The sequence below is a fragment of the Vidua chalybeata genome, chromosome Z (assembly GCF_026979565.1).
Source record: "Vidua chalybeata isolate OUT-0048 chromosome Z, bVidCha1 merged haplotype, whole genome shotgun sequence".
Lineage (NCBI taxonomy): Eukaryota > Metazoa > Chordata > Aves > Passeriformes > Viduidae > Vidua > Vidua chalybeata.
The window spans coordinates 20,697,739-20,716,079 of NC_071570.1; the positions used below are offsets into that span (position 1 = coordinate 20,697,739).

General features: G+C 34.3%; 1 long non-coding RNA gene across 2 annotated transcripts in view; it reads right to left on the reverse strand.

The window, feature by feature from the left end:
- Positions 1-6,992: 6,992 nt before the first annotated feature.
- LOC128782094 (uncharacterized) overlaps positions 6,993-18,341 on the reverse strand; it is a 59,756-nt gene continuing 48,407 nt past the window's right edge. For both annotated transcript variants that reach the window (XR_008428648.1, XR_008428649.1), the window contains exons 5-6: positions 8,912-8,994; positions 6,993-7,266 (exon numbers count right to left, since the gene is read on the reverse strand). This is a non-coding gene — a long non-coding RNA (uncharacterized LOC128782094). The remainder of the gene's footprint in view (positions 7,267-8,911; positions 8,995-18,341) is intronic.

Sequence of the window (18,341 nt, forward strand, 5' to 3'; positions counted from 1 at the left end):
TAGCTGAAACAGAAAACTACAAGAGCATATATTTATGTCCCATGCATTGCAATAAGAATCCAGCCATGATGTTGAATACATCTAAAAATTACCATGAGATTACTTTCCTTTATAAATAAGGTACAATTAAATTACTTCTGTAATAAAGGCACAAACAAGTACAAACTTTATGTCCCACTGACAAAAAACAGAAAAGAGTATTGCAGTATTAGGAAGATGTTTTATTTGAATTGGTACTTCTGAAAATTTTCTCTTCAGTATGTGAATATGAAGCTTATTCATGGATTTGTTACAGCTTAAGATAGCATTTGAATATGCTCAAGTGATATAAATCTCTGGTGTGGAAAGAGAATTATAATTCAGAAATAAAAAAGAATAATTTTCTGATCACACTCCTTAAAAAACATGCTTGTTAAGGTGAGTGCTTTGTGATTCCGGAGCTTAGAAGAACACAGTATTCCCATAGACTCCATGTGATAGATTAAAAAAGACATTCTTGGTAAATAGCCATAATTGTAAAGAAATTCTTCTGAGTATGATATGTAAACATTATGTGAAAGGTAGTGATGCATTCACAATATAGTATTATCTGCTTACACAGAAGACTTGGTGTGACAGAACTGTATTATTCCACTTTATTAATTCACAGTTCAGTAACATTTTTTTCTGTTATGATTTTATAAGCCTTCTATTTTGAAGACATTTATTGAAGCAGTTATTTGTCACTGCTGGGTGAACTGATGTTGGTGGTACAGTTCGATCTTTAGTGTTACTCTTGCTAATAGGCATACTTTTGTAAAAGGTGTGTTTAGAATAGACACACTTTGAGTGGGTTGGTCTTGGCTGAATGTCATGTGTCCACCAAGCTGCTCTAACATTCCACTCCTCAACTGGACAGGGGAGAAAATACAATCAAGGGCTCGTGGGTCAAGATAAGGACTGGCAGAGCTAAATCATCAATTACTATTGCAGGCAAAATAAATTGTGCTTTGGGGAATTGATTTCGTTTATTGCCAATCAAATGAGAGCAGGATAATAAGAAATCAACCCAAATCTTGAAAACACCTTCCCAGACTTAACTGAGCTCCCAGTTTCTCTCCCAGAGTTGGATGGGCAATGGAAGTTAGCATGAGTTCATCACACATTGTTTCCGTTGCTCATTCCTCATCAGTGGGAGGATTCTTCAGACTTTTCCTTCTCCATGTATCTCCATGTATCTCCTGTGTATCTCCCACAGGAGATACTCCTCCATGAACTTTCTTAGTGTGGGTCTTTCCCACAGACTGCAATTTTTCACTAACTGCTCCTGAGTCCATTGCACAAGAGAGAGTCTATCAGGAACAGGCTGCTCCAGTGTGGGTCCCCTATAGCATTATCACAAATCCTGCCAGCAAACATGCTCCAGTGTTGACTCCCCCTTCCATGGGGTCACAGGTCTTGCCAAGAATTATCAAACAGCTTTAAAAAATTCTTCATGAACACTTAAATCTGCAAGGCATTCTGCATGACATTCAGCTAGTTGGGAAAATTTGAGTCTTAAAATAATGAGCCTCATACAGGGTGATGGAAAAATAATAGTTTATATAGCATTTCAAAAAATGTTTGGATATTGACAGAACTGAATGATGGTTGTAATGTCAGTTTCAGGAAGATTAAGATATTCTAAGTTTAGTCACAGTCTTCCAAGAGTTCCAAGGTACTTCCTTGAGATTGTAGGAGCCCAAGTCTTTCCTTGTGCTCTCTTCCTAGCACACGACTTCTCCTCAAGAATTTAGACATTATTTCCTTTATTCTCTAGGCCATTTCAGCAGGTGATATTCTTCTCTGTTTCCTAAGGAATCCAAGTCTGCCATGTTGATTGTCAGGTTAAAATAATAATTAGATAAGATACAGTTAGAAAGGATAAAATTAGTTACTTAATTTGCATCTAATGAGTGAGAATAGAACTGGTAAAAATGGCTTTGTTCTTTGATATAGACCACAAACAATCTTAAGACTGCCTTGACTGATATGAATAAAGGAGATGGCAAATGTGATAAAGACTGTTTCATTTATTGGGATCTAAGAACTTGGCTTTGCTCAGTCCACATAACTGCAGTCCAAAGCTTTCCTTTCACTAAAACATATCCTTAGTAATTTTCTATGCTTTCTTTTATGCTTCATCTATTATATTTCAAAACAATGCATTGTTTGAAAACATTTCCACAGCACAGAGGAAATAGAAGTGATTTATTTGTATTGTGATAAAATTAGCAGTTGCACACAGCATTGTTTCCTGTAGAAGTATATCATCACATTTTACATTTTCTCTTTACACTGGATATATTCTATCTCATAAAGCAGACATCAAGAACCTCTTTCCACTGGTGCAGTTAACTTCATGGGAGTTAACACATTTGTACACAAAAAGCCCTTATCTCTATTTTGTATCAAAAGTACAAAACACGGTAATAGAGTTATTTCTCCTTCCCTTAAAAAAAAAATCTGGGAAATACAAAGAGCAGAATTTTCAAAGATTCTTATGAAGGTTGAATACCTAGTTCCCTCTAAAGTCTCACAGACAACTTCAAAAAAATCAGGCTATGTATTTTTTTTTTCCATCTTACAAATGGTTTTAATCATTTATACAAGGCCTGTCAAATTCTTCATTCCTTAATTATCTTTTTTTTAACATTTCATCAAAAAACAGCTTTTCAGTTTTGTTGGTGTTGTTTTGGCATGTGCCAAAACTACTGCATTTTCTTGATGATGTGAACCACTCCTTTTTCTTGCTATGTTTCAGTACAATTAAAGGTGACTGATGCCCTATACCATGAAAATTATTTTCAAATGTGACAATCTCTTTTGAAATGAAATGTGTTGGTTTTCACATTATTGTGTCAATGCTATTGCCAAAAAACGGACAATGGAGGGTCTTCACCAGAGGCAGCTGATGAAGCATTTTTATTCAAAATCTTTTTTGCTTTTTTTAAAATTTGCTGACTGCCCATTAGGCCAATATGCAGTTTAGCCAGAAAACGACATTGATGACATGGATTAAGAGGAATGTAAGAAACAAAATAATAGACAGGTATGGTGCCTTACTCTGTTATTTCATTCTTTAGTTAGATTTCTGTGTGAGTCATTCTTTATGTAAAGAGGCTTTTAATATGACTGCTTTTACTTTGTGATGTTCCAGGTTCACTGCAAACTGTTTATGTGCTTATTTTTTTTAACTTTTATGGGTTTTAAAACAAGAAATGTATTTTTTTTCTGCTGAAATAAATAGATACATCTGAATGAAGCATCTCATGAATTAATTTTCCTATGTTGTGTGAACACAAGCATAAAAATACAGTGAAATATTTTGGTTTGAAACAAAACTGAATTATTTCTTTACTTAACAATAAACTTATTTTCCATTCTAAGATTACTTCTTTTTCCCCCTTTAGTAGTGAAAACACTCAAAAATATTTTGTTTATTAAAAATATTTACTGAGCTGAAATAATACTTTAATTTTTGATTTAATGGACAAAGTTGAAATAAACCAAAAAAATCTTATATTTTGGAAATGCTACTATGAATCTTTAGCAAGGAATTGGATGCTTTAATTTACTTTTCTATTCAGTTTAGGCTTTTATGTATTTTGGAAAATACATACACTACATCATCTTAAGATTGAATGTATTCAGTGGGGGTGTCCAAAAAGTTATTCAGTCTTTACATTATTAAGATCAACAGTACTTAACTAGTAGTAACAGTAGTATTTTCTTTTGTTTCAATGAATACTAGTGATCAACTATATTACAGATGAAAAAAATAAAGAATATGTATATATACCTAATAATAGGTGTGCTTTCCAAAGCCAATCTCCTGATCAGTTTAGCTTGCTTGGAATTCAGGTGCACTAGAAAGCACAAACTGGATTCTTTCCATATGACACAAAGCTGGAAGACTTTACAGTACCAGAATTGTACTTGATCCAAACTAGAGACGGACAAACAAAATATCTGAAATGTGTCTACTATTAATTCCAGACCTTCAGCAACAAGTGTTTCTCTCTACAGATCAGAGCTGGTTGACATAGTTGGTAGTGTAGATGTGCCCTCAGTGGTCTAGTGCTAGTATCTAATGTAGGCAAGTAAACACTGCCAGTCTTCCAGTAGACAGCCAAGGAAATGTTGTCACTGAGGGCCAAAAAACAAAAGAACTAAACAGCAAATCCTTAGTTTCCTTGATGGGATGGTTCTGTTGAAAACCATTGAGAATGGTTTCAGTGGACTTGTCCTACTGTTGTACAAACAGGTGTATGTTAAATGAAGTGAACAAAGGTTAATGCTTCTTCTGCTAGTAATCCAGGCAGCCAGTTTATTAATCCAGACCTCTTACGTAGTCAATGGAGAGAGTCTGTTTGGGAAATAAAGTCCTGTCAGTCACCTGCGGCGTTTATTCACTACGGCCTCAGGCAGCCGGGATGCCCAGCTAGCACTGCCTTTTGGTGAGACCGCAGCCACTGTGTGCATGGGCGCTCCAGGGATATGGTGTTTGCCTCACTGCTTTAAGTGCTCCGGCGTGGGTACGCAGCTTTGGTAGCCTTACGCTGAGAGGAAGCAAAGGGATGAGAGAGGGACATTTTTCTTGCTTACCTGAGAACTTTTATTTCCCATGTGGTCGCTGAGATGGTTGAAGCAACTGCTCCCCAGCGCAGTGCAAGGCAAAATGGTGAATGGACAATGAAAGCATTGGGTTAAATAGGGGGCGGGTGGACAGGGGTGGAAATCCCTCTTGCCCAATGGGGACAGACAACAGGGAAGTGACGTAAGACATAACAACCTATGGGAACATTACAGAGGTGGGTACAGTGTTCTGGGACAAATAGCATTGCAAAGGTGGGGTGACTGATACAGAACTTTCAAAAAGAATCAGGGAGTGGCTACAAGATTGACATGTAAAAGCTCCTGTGGTAGACATTGTGAGGGGACCATTGTGAGGGGAAAATGGGGGTACAGAGAACCAACCTAATTAATATTTATTAAAATCTCTAACTGAACCAACCCAGCATACAACAGTCCCCTCCAAAGTATCCACTGAGGACATAAAGACCTCATATTTTACTCTACATATAGAGAGAATTTTCATGTATCAGTACAACTAACTAATCCCAGCAAGGTCAGTGGTACAAAAACCTTCTAATGGAGAATAATGCCTTCAGATACACAATTTTAGATACCTTACAGGGTCCATATTATGCCTTTTGTTTATTTTTTTTAAAGCAGTAGTTAAAACTTTGTTACATATTTTTAAAAAAGTAAGATGGAATATAAAATCTTAAGAACCTTTTTTCCTGTAATTAATTGGAGTACAGGTAGTGATTTGTTATTTTTCTTTCCAAATTTCTCAGTGTGAAGAGAAGGAAAACTAGTAGGAAGGACAGTTTAGAAATAAGAGAAAGAGGTTGTCTTAGACTACTTGAAAGGAGAAGGTGTAATGACGGGAAATAGGCCTTATTTTCGAAAAAAAAACAGATATGACTGTTGTTGGGGTTTTTTTTTTGTTGTTTGTTTGTTTGTTTTTTGTGTTTTTTTTTGTTTGGTTTTTTTTTTTGGTTTTGGTTTTGGTTTTGGTTTTGGTTTTGGTTTTGGTTTTGTTTGGGTTTTTTTGGTTTTTTTGGGTTTGTTTTTTTTTTTTTTTTTTTTTTTTTTTTTGTGAGGCAGCATATTTAACCTAAACCTTTTTATTTGGGTGTTCCTGATTTTATTTTTTAACTGTTGTAGCATATGAAATGTGACATATTTGTAACATGATTATAGTACCAATATGAAGTAAAATGTGAATTGTAAGAGTTATTTAGACTAAGTTCAGAATATAGTTTTCTCTTACTGGTTCATTTAGACATTGATGGGGAAAGGCCTAAGGCTACATTAAAAATGTGTAAATCTCACTGAAAAATTTGGTAACAGTGGTTCTACTCCTGCTTATTCTTTGTTTGATAGCTCATGCATGTTTAGCATACACAGAAATGCCGGACATCTGTCTGAAGGAAATGGTATTGTGAGCCCCTACAAAAAAAAAAAAAAAAGCAAAAGTGGCATCTATTTACTTGTGATACCATATTAATACACATTAATATTTATGATGCTAAGATTCTATCTCTGAAGCCGTATACTTTGAAGCAGAAAGGATTTTCTTCAAACTTATTTTTATACCATGGATGTCTGTATTTATACTTCATTCTTTGACGAAATTTCTTCTCCGTTTGCTGTTTTTTACATTATGTAAGGAAAGAGGGATAAAGATAGGTTATATTAGATTTTTTATTCATACCTAATGTATAATGCAAATCAAACATATAATTGCTATATAAAGTTTTCAGTGTATCTCAGAATACTAACTCATTGCTTGGGAAGTCCATTATGTGTAGGCAAAAGCCTCTGGAATATCCTACACCATTTTCAACTCCTTGTCTTTCAACCTCTTTCTGTCTGAAGAAACTGATCTTTATAGATAAAATGCTAGGTCTGCTAGAGCTCATGTCAGAAATTAATGTAAACTTCAATGGACTGAGAATTTTCATTTTTAGTGTTTTGTTGTGTATGTGTTCATGTGAGTATGAACTGATTGAAGGATCATGAGCACTGCTAATTTACTACAGCTGTGAAGTGTTATTCTTGTTTTACCAGCAGGACAGGTGCAACATGATCAAAATCAGAGAGTGCTTCCTTGCATACTTACAAAAAAACTATGAATCATCCATGTACGGTGAACTTAGCTGATTTTTGTTAGGTGTTCACCCAAGAATGGAAGATACATCAGCTTTGGAGTTCTGTTTCAGGATTTAAATCTCAGTCCATGAAACGTAGTCCTGTAGCAGTTTGTTGTCAATACTTTTGCTGTTCTTTTCAGCGAAACAATGTATGAGGAAGTTCTGCTATTAAGTTCTGTTTGCCCATAGATCATTCCTAATGGGTGAAACAAATTCAACTCACACAAAATAAATGCTGATTCATTGCAAAGAAATATAATACAATGTAATCTTGTTTATTATATGTTTATAATTAATCAGGCTTTAAGCTTGCAATCATGTTAATGCAATTTAATAATGTATAATAATCTATGAATAAAACAAGTGACATTATAGGACTGTAGTAATGAGTTTGCATATCAAGAAAAGCCTTTACATATTAGGAGGCGTTTTGCTTATGAAAAGACTCCCCAGGTACTTCATCAATCATACTTGTGCTCCACCAGTTCACCTTGATTCAGAATGTTTTGCTTTCCTGCAGTAGCTAAAAAATGAGCAAACAAGAACACACATATCCAAACTTTAGCAACAAGAGAATTGCAGTGACCTTCTTCCTTCCCTGCTAAGCACTGTGCAAGGAATGCATTTCAGGATCTTCACAGCCACAGTGTTAATCTAGTTCAAGAATGTTAGAATGTAAAATTCTCATTGTAGTCATAAGAATAATGCAATTTTGTAATATCACAAAAAAAAGTTGGTAACACTTCACAATTAGTGGCTAATCTTTGCTTCTGTGATGCCTATTGTGATAATATTATTTCTGATAAAATAATTTGGCATTTCCATTTGGTATGGAAAACATAGAACAGCTTAAAAAGCAAATTTTTAATGTTATATTATTCCTTATTGGACATTTTTTAAAAATTGAGAAGCCATCTGCTGACTGAAGAAGGAAGACATTGTTCATACAAATTTTGTACCATATTATTATTTTTAAATAAAACAAATAATTTGTGTTATGACTTGAATAAGTAGTACTAAAATCTGTAGGAAGAAAATAACAATGACAATATTTATAAACAGAAAGATTTCATGTACTGTACACTGACTGAGTCATAATGGTAGGACATAGAACTGATGTGTTTAAGAATAATACCATGTTATCCTAAAAACCAATACCATATCTTTAGTTTTTCTAAATTAATAACTCTAGTGTTTTGGTATTCATATATGCATGATTTGGGTTATGGCTATCAATCTATCAGAGATTATTAACATAGTTTAAGGAAAAAGCAGGTATCCTGAAGATAGAGAATATGGACATTGACATAATATTAAATAGAAATAATTGTAGACAAATTTTTAAGAGCTTCAGAAATTGTTACAAGACTCTAGAAAAATGATAAGTGAATACTCAATAAGAACAAAAATATAATTGGCCTACTCACGCAAGTAGTTCTACTGAAAACAATAGGTTTATTCATGTAAACCAGGCCAATTACCCTTGTCCTTATTAGATTGACATTGGACTACAGAACTATTTGAAAGGTTCTCAGATTAGTACAATCCTTTTGCAGAGTAATTTGAGCTTAATTTTTCTGGCATGCAGAACAATAATTCTTAGTTTCTGATTTTAAAACAAAATAGATGTTTTCATCCTCCTCCTTTATTTCACAGTATAATTTCAGTACGGATTACCCTGTGAATAGCACTGACCTGATTTTTATTTCTTATAGTTATTTCAAGATCAACCTGTTCTATCTGCTGTGAAAGTGTTCAGTTATGCCCCTTGGGGTATATTTAACAGATCTTCTGTTGCTACAGGTTCAGATAGATTTGATTTACTTTGCCAGCCTGCCTCCCAGTTAGTGACAGCGTTTTGCTCCTGTTCTTGCAGCCAGGTGTGGAAGATCTGACTGTGACATGCACTTTCAAATGCAACTCCTCACTGAAAATGCAGCTCTTTGCAGGATTTTTGCTGCCTATCCTCTCTAAATATATATTTTCCTGTAATAACTTGTGCTTACAATGTGCAGTAGGGAAAAAACATGCTGAATGCTGAAAAGTGTAATTTTTAAAAAAGGCTTTTTAACTGAAAAAAGAAGAAGGTACATTGTTTTCCAGCATTCTCTCTGGTATGAAAAATGGCTCAAATGAGACTAAGTTTTCCAGGGCACCAGAATACCAACCTGAGAGAGTTTCCTTTTTAATTTTGACAAGAGCAGCATGTCATTGCATTTCCCAGCTGCAACTGGCAGGACATCAGATGTTCCTAAAACCAAGAATTAAGACTAGTTGGAGTAATTTCAGGCAAAATAAAGACTGATACATCTGCAACCAGCATGACCAAAAAAAAAATAGAAAACAAAAAAATAACAAACAAACAAAAAAAAAAGAAAAAAAAGGAGTAGTTTCAAATACAAAGATAAATTCTAAAAAAATTCTAACAAAGATGTTTTTTTTCTACTGAGAAAATTTAAAAACTAGAAATTAAATAAAAAGCCAAAGCCAAAAAACAAAAAACCAAAACCCCAACCTTTAAATTGTGCATGAGCAGGAGATCTTATGAACAGGATATTTTCCTAGAGCTATTTTAACTTCACTTCAGCATGAGGATAAATTGTTTATTATATTTCTCTTCTTTTTGGATTAAAAGTGGAATGAAATATCTTTTTTTTTTCTTTTTCTTTTTCAAAGAACAGTCTGTGGTTTTTTCAAGTAACCTTTAATCTTAATTTTTTTATTGCATTGTTATATATTCCACAATTTCTTTTTGCACCTCTTTTTTTCCTTCCTGTCTATATTTTGACAGTAGGTCAAGTGTTTTTGAAATACTTATCTTCTCTTTTTAATTTTGAATTGTCTGTGTCTTCCTGAAATCTCTTTCATCTTTGGAAAATCTACAGATTCCTCCTCTCCTTTTTAAGGGGGAGAAAGAGTGTACAGCTTTTATATCAGAATTGTATAATCTATATGAATATTCCATTTTGTATAAGATTTGCAATGGGAATGACTATTTCTTCTCAGATATCCAGACCACTTCATTTCACATTTTTCACTGATTTAGATCAAATCCATCCATGGCTTTTAAAGAGAAATAGAATTATTTTGGCTGATTTGTTGTCTTGTAATAGTTTAATGCCCAAAGGAAGAAGAAAATATAACAATAAATCAATCCACTGCAGCTTTTATTGAAGTTTAATTTATATTACCTTTTAAAGAATTATTTTCTTCTGGAATGTTGATTTTATTTACCTTATCTTGTAAAACATTATGCAAATTCTGCCTAATAAGCTGACTATATATAAACATTTCTTTTTTCCTGCATCTAATAGTTCTGTCAAGGAATCCCTGTCTTGTCATATCTCTTTGAGATATTAAAAGATTTTACCCAGAAAAATAGTTGTTTAAGCATCTGTTTTCTCAGATTTTATGTCATCACCCTCTAATACAAAGAATTGGCTACACAGAAGTATATTAATAGTACATTGGATTTTTCTCTGGTCTTTCCTAATACAATTTTAGATTCAGAGATAACTAGGACCTATACATGCATATGTATAGGTATAATAAGAGTCTGAACATCATACCTATCTCTAAAAATAAGCAGATAAGAATGATGTTTAAAATTAATACCTTTGTTTAAATTATTTTCTGACTCCTCTGTATTACAGGATAATCTTAAACAGGTATGCAGATATAAATAATATCACAGTGTGAGTTCATCTTGCAGTGAACATAATCCAGGGTTCATTTCTTCTTTGCCATCCTAATCTGACTTTAAAACAGTTCAGAAGTCTACTGTTACTTATACTAATATCTGTATTAAAATTTCATGCTTACATTTAAGTTTAGACATATTTTTCATATTTATCCATAATGCTATATCCACTTCTGGTTTTGTATTTGGTTTTTTTTTTTTTTTTCACTTAACATGCTGTAATAATTCTACCTCTTCATTTTGAGATATCTTTCCAAGTTTTTTACCAGCATTTAGTTTACATTACATATCTTTTATGAAAAGTGATATTTCTTAACTAGTTTGTCTTTCAATGATACTCTTATTTGGTTTCATAATAATAATCAGCTAAGATTCATGATGTATTTTTCTATCTTTAACTCATGAAGTGGTAGCACGGCTACAAGAATGACTATAGAGTGAAGGACAGTTTGCAATTTTCTTGAATATATATATATTTAAGTTTTCTATTTTTGTGATTTAAGCTTTATTTTTCTCTTTTTTTTTGTACTCTTAGCTATATTTAAATACAGTGGAATTTTTACGTCTTTGGGTTCTCATCTAATAGGTAATCCATTTTTGTATCATGCCTTCATAAACTTAATTAATTATTTCATTTATTGGATTTATGCTGTTAGTTTGCTTTTGGTTTATGCACTTTTAAAAATCATATTCAGAATTTCAAACTGATCAGCTCTAGGGTTATTCTTTGTATCCTGCTATTTACATGTAGGCTTTGTGTTAGTTGATGAGAAATTATCAGCACCTGAATAGAAGGTAATCACCTGTTGCTGTGAAGCTTCTGTAGCCTCCTCTACTCCCCCACTGTGTGTGAGCTATCTTTGACCTCAGTTTACTTTCTATGATAACAGTGATTTGATTTTAGTCCAGTCACATTGTTGCCTGAAAAGCTTCATTTACTTAGTCAAATAACTTGAGCATGCAGGTTAGCACTGTAAAGACATAATATAATATGAAACAGACCATACAATATTAAGGAAACTTAAAAGGTTGTGCAAGAAATCCCCAAAAGATTAGCATACGTTATAAAGATACAATCTTCAGAAAAATATTTTTTCATAGGAAATATATTGAAGATATGTAAACCTTCATAAGGAACATCTACATTTTATTACCTGGGGAAACATCACCTTGTTTCTTCTGCTTAGTATGGATTTGCATATAACCGGTACATATGTGTTTGTAAGGCCTGTGTGAGGATTTCTGAGATTTACAAGAAAGTTAACTGCTTCCAACCTTTTTTTTTTTTTAATTATACTGCTTTACTAAAAAGCCCCCCCCACACTATAAACAAGCAGTTTGACCTAAGCTAAATCCTTGCCACAAACCAAAAGAAAAACTGTGAATGATCAGACTTTGAAATTATATTCAGTGAAGCATTCTTCTAGACAGACAGAAGCCAAAGTCAACCCCATTTTTTTATAAAGCAATGTAGAGAAATGTTCCTTTTCTGCTTATGAAATGTAAATGTGCAAATGTGCTGAAAATAGCTTGAGAAAAGTGCAGATAGTAGGTCAGTACTGTTTCTTTGAATATATATCTACTTCCATCATTATAGTGCATCTTAAACCAGTTCTAGCTCTAAAAAATAAATGCTCAGCATTTATATATAGAAACTGCAGTCCTATCCATTTTATTTCTGTAAGTGATGTCATGAAATCAATGGTGGGAGTTGCACAAGGTAAGCATGTATGGCCCTTTGTGTGTCTTTTTAAAAAGATGCACATTTATCAGAGAGATTCATTATTATTAAAATGTGATGGTGGAGAGATAAATCAGTGCTGGTTTTTAAAGGTTAGATCAGTTATATGGGTCTTCAAAGCTTGTGCTGTTTTTATCATAATTAAGAGCTCTTCTTAACAAGATAATATTTTTTCTGCTTTAAATGCATATTTTAATGTTGGGTCTGACTTTAAGGCTTCTCTAGCCTATAAAAAGAGCTCTCTGGAGGATGAGTTTCTTCCATCATGGAAACTTCTGAGTTTTCAGGAGTTTTTCTGCATAAACAAAACTCATTGAATATTTCTGGGAGACTGAAATGTGTAGAGATTTAACTAATTATTTTACTGATTCACTGCTCAACAGAACAGTAAATAATCATATTGACATAAGAGTATTTTGGCATCTTATAAAATAAATAAGGTAAAATCATTGATAAAATGCTTCATATTGGCAGTACTGCTGAAATAAAAAGTAACCCTAGGAATCCCTAGTATCTTTTTCTAGGATAACACAATCTGTGAGAAAAATTTTTATGAAAATTAAATGAACATGAATTCAAAGAAATCAAAATAGAATGGAAAGAGATGACTAATTTTAGTTTTGCTCATTTTAAAAAAGAAAATGTCTACATAGTTAAAAAAACAAAACAATTAAAGTAATAAGTAATTAATTTACAAAGTAATTAAGACAGTTTCTTTCTAGGTATGAGGTAGATAGAGTGGAGTACTAGAAAGGATGAAGTACATGTGAATATTAAATGGAAAAAAAAATCAATATAAACAACAGGACACTGTTACTGTAGGAAGTAACATACTGTCCATGATTGGATTTTGTATAGAATAGAAAGAATCACAGAATCACCTAGTTGTTACATTTGGAAGGGACCTCTGGAGACATCTAGTCTAACTCTGCTGCAAAATAGGATCAGCTAAAGTGGGTTACACAGGAACACATCCAAGTGGGTTTTGAATGTCTCCAGAAGGGGAGAGTCCATGACCTCCCCAGGCAGCCTGTACCAGTGCTATACCACTCTCCCTGTAAAGTTCTTCCTCACAGTGATATAGAGCTTTGTATTTCAATTTATTGCCACTACTACTCTTCTGTTGCTAGGCATCACTGAAAAGTCTGGCACCATCCCATGGTCACATGCCTTTGAGATATTTATAAGCACTAGTGAGATCCCCTCTCAGTCTTCTCCAGACAAAAAAGGCCCAGTCTCTCCCCATGAGAGAGAAGCTCCAAACTCCTGATCATCCTTGTGGCTCTCCACTGGACCCTCTCCAGTAGCTCCTTGTGTCCCTTGTGCTGAGGAGCCCAGAACTGGACACAGCACTCCAGGTGTGGCCTCACCAGGGCTGAGTAGAGGGGGAGGATCACCTCCCTCGACCTGCTGGTCACACTCTTCCCAATGCACCCCAGGATGACATTGGCCCTCCTGGCCATGGGGGCACTGATGGCTCATGGACAGCTTGTGATGCACCAGCAGTCCCAGGTCCTTTTGCACAGAGCTGCTCTGTAGGAGGGCAGCCCCAGCCTGTGCTGGCACTTGGGGCTGTTCCTCCCCAGGTGCAGGACCTGACACTTGCCCTTGTTGAACCTCATCAAGTTTCTCTCTGCCCAACCCTCCAGCTGATCAAGGTCCCACTGAATGGCAGCAGAGCTTTCAGGTGGATCAGCCACTGCCCCCACTTCAGTGTCACCAGCAAACCTGCTGAGGGTGCATTTGATCCTTTCCTCCAGATCATTTGATAGAAGTGATAAATCTTTGATAAAGAAAACTTGGAAAAATTCTGGAATTGTATTCTAACAAAATCCACAAGCCCCTCTTTGTGTTATGATGATAGTATTTTTTTTGAATTATTCTATTTTGTGGTTGTCTTTGATTCTAGGGAATTGACTTTTTGAACCAAAGATCATTGGCAGTCTAACTTATTTTGTATTAATTCACTTTTTTTTCCTCCTAATTTATTTCCCCATTTGGATTTGATATTGTCCCATGATGTCCAATAAATGTTTCTATTTGAAATCAGTCATTAGGACATATTCCTGGACACATGCATGTTCCATTTCAACAAGGTTTGTAGCGAGACCTAGCAGAATATTGACTCCTCTTGCTTTTAAGTTCAATTTTAATTCTGAATATAGTAAAACTAATAGAATTTCTTATTACTAAATTCTTCAAATTGTAAATATTGACCCCTTCTTAATCTCTCAATACCAATGCTTCCTTGAATTTTATTTTTGTAAAGAGTTTGTTTTTATTTTCTCTTACAAAGAAAATCTCATCAGCTGTAACCTCAGCCTGCAGCATATATTGACAGATTATAATCAGTTTTCAGAAGAATACCTGAATGGTACTTTTCCTAGAGCAAACCAGTCATATATATTTGGATAATAACACAGGGTTTTTAATCCTCTGGAAGTATTCCCACAAATAGTAGTTGTGAGGTAGGCAAGGACTTCAAGCAGTTATATCTAAAAATTGATAATTACTCTAAAGCATAGTATTTTTTTATATGAAGGTGCTACTTAGATATACTCACAATTTGTCATAAATGATTGTAAAATGTGCCAATAAGAATCTCAGATAAATCATTCTCACAGTTTTCACTTTTGTATGTAAGTCCTTACTTAGGCATGTATTAGGAGTGAAACATGATCTCATACCAGTCTGAGCCTATTGATTCTTTTCCCATTACTGTAACCTTAAACAGATAAAACTAAATCATAATTGCTATGTTGGATGCATCAATCACTAATCTATACTCTGTTTAAAAATGAAATTTTAATTCAAATACTGTTCTTGGTAGTCAAGTTGCATGCATTTGGGGCCCAAAATCAAAAACCAGTCTGATCTGAGTCTGAAGGATGATCCTATTTCAGGATTAAAATAAAAATGAGAAACCTCCAATTCTATCAAATTGAAAACAAAAAACAAAACCAAATTGGAATTATTGTTGGAAACTAAATTTTTTTGATTCTCAGCTAGAAGGAAAGATTAATTAAGACATCTGCACATTTCTATAGGATTTTAATAGAACATGTTTCCTGTTTGAAGACATAATTTTTTTGTGACATCAAGTATGAGGTGAATTAATACTTTAGACCTCATACTGCAGAAGCATAACAGAATGTAATTTTTCTCCACATTAGGGAAATTGTAATAGAAGGCCTTAGGATTACACTATACAGAGGATCTGGCTTGACATATTCTAGTGACATACATATTTATAAATGCAAGCAACTGCTAAACAAAACCCTCAGAATCATTGATTGCTGAGCAATATACTGAAAGGGTTAGTATTAGATGTTACTAAATAGAACTGAATGTCTAATTTTAAGGAATTTGCTTCAGCTATCACTAAGGAAAGCAACAAAACCAATAATTGGGTTGAGAGATGAGAATGAGAAATGAGAACTAATTTCCATCAGTAAGTGTTTATATGAATCGGAGTTCCATATATATGCAAGTACAGGTGTTCATAGGAAATATATTGCAGATACACAATTGACTTAGTAAGAGATTAGAGACTGATTTAGTGCCTGAAATGTAGCCTGACTGCTCAAGGCATTATTGTGCTGGATTGTTACAAGGAGTGAAGCTGTGAAGCTGCAGGATATAATAGCATGGATACTCAGTAAGTCTGAGCTTTAGTAGAACTTTAAGATCAGCCTTTATTTTTTGATGAAGGACTTGAAATCAATCAGACTATTTGTCTGGTGAAAATTACAGTATCTTGGATTGTATATGGTATGTGGATTCTGGTGTTCACACTAAATAAAATATGTACCTATTTGCACAGAAATTTTGCTATTTCTTCCCTATTTAATATGTGATTATTTGAATATAAACTCATTACTATTTAATATTGAAGTGAAAGTAGAGTTGAAGCATAGTATGTTAGAAACTGGACAGTACTTTGCAATAAACCAGCCCTGCTCATTCCTCTTAATGTAAAGAAGTCATAGAACCATAGAATGTCAAGGGTTGGAAGGGACCTTAAAAATCATCTAATCCAAACCCTCCTGTCATGGGCAGGGACATCTTTCAGTAGGCCAGATTGCAAAAGACCTTATCCAACCTGGTTTTGAACAGTGCCAGGCCTGGGGCATCCACAGCTTCCTGTGGCAATGTATTTCAGTATCACACCACCCTCACAAGTAAAAAATTTATTCTAATAGACATCCTAAACATGCAAGATAATGAACACATAATAAAACATTGTGACACTTTTTCATGGAAGTGGAATTGGCTTGAAAGCTTTCACTGCTAGTTGTCAAAATATTTTTTAAGTTCTCAAGCATTGAAAATTAGCTAACTGTCATCAGAGAAATCTGCTGCAGTCAGACCCATTATTTTAATTTCTTACTGAAGTTTTGTTGAGAAATCAGCTATAGAAACTGTTGTTTTACGTAAACAAAACATGGTTATAGGTGCCTCCTCTAATATGACAAGAATGACTAATACCGGAAATCTAAAATTATTTAGGTGTCTTTTTATCTTGAGACATTCAGCCTATTATAGAAGGCAAAATTCAGGTTTTCCATTAATGGATTTATTTGTTTCTGATAGAATATGAAATATTATAAGCTTCCTTGACAGAAGTCAAGCAGGATCTCATGCCCTGAATAATGAAAAAAAAAAAAAAAAAAAAATAGCGGGGAAGACAAGAATCCTAAATAATATGTGGAATGCAATACAAATGTCAGCTCAGGAATTATCAGCTCAGTTCACTGACAGGTCTGTCATATTCTTACACAGTCACAGATTGATTAAGGTTGGAAAAGACCTCTAAGATCCAATCAGTCTGAATTTTCTGATCTATTTAGCATCATTCTGCCTCCAGAGCTCTGAGTCATAGAGAAATTATTAATTTGATCTCCTTGTTGGGATATATGCAGTCTGCCTCTTTGCTTAACTACACTTAAGTACTAAGCTGTAGCTGAACCAATAAGATTTATCAGACCAAGTTGTGATGCACTGAGTCAGTTGCACAGCACAATTGGTTTGCAACATGCTGCAGGTAACTGGGAACGAAATAGTCCTGGCTTATTTCATTTTATGCATGTACTCAAGTATACCATGTGTTACACAGAAAACTGATTTGCAAATGGTAGCTTAAACTTGAGAATAAATATACTCTTTTTTGTTGTTGTTGTTCCCTAACAAGTGATAATTATCATCATTGATTTTTATAAAGTTCCAATTTTTTTGTAGCCACACTTTAAGCACTGGAGTGCTGTGATCAGTTTCCCCCTGAGCTTTCTCTTCTACAGGCACCAGAGACCTAACTCCTTTAGTCTTTCCTCTAGGGCAGATTTTCCAGCTGTTTGATAATTATCGTGGTCCTCCTTTGGAGCCTCTCCAGTCTGTCTACATCTTTCTTGAACTGTGGGGTTGAGAACTGAATATAGTATATTCCAGGCATGACCTGACAAGCACTGAGTGGCATGATTGTGATATCTATGCTTGTAATGCCCCTGGGGATGCAGTACCGGATCCTATTTGCCTTTTTTGACTCCTGTTCAGCTTGTTGTCCACTCCCTTCTGGTAAGGTTTTTCACCAGACACATACTTTTTAGTCTGGACTGGGCTCTCTGGTAATGTCATGTCAGGACTTTGCATTGGCTTCGCACAGTTATTGATAGCACCCTTTTCCAACCTGTCCAGGCTTTCTTTCAAGATGGCTCTCCATTCTGATAAGTTCATGTGACCATGCAGTTCATTGTCATCAGGTTTTGAGTCTTAATCATTCTGCTACTTGTTTGTTAAATTCTAGAAAGTGTCTTAACTATTTGGTCTAACAAGATAACAGGAAAATAAATAGGCATTTATAGAAGAGGCTTCTATCTGTTTTAGTACTTTTTGCTAAGCATAAATATTATGTTGCCCCAATGCATTTCCTTGTGAAACAGACCTGTGCAGAACCCTGAGCTTTTATTTATTTTTTCATGGGAATATTTACATTTGACAAAAGTTAACTAAAATTAATTTCTATCTCACTTCAGCTATGCCTCCATTCAGTACTCAAAATATGAGAGAGGAGTGTCTTATTGCTCCCGATGCATGCTCACAGCTTACTTTGCAAAAATTCCAAAAAATGTTGACAAGTTTTATTATTACTTATTTATACTTA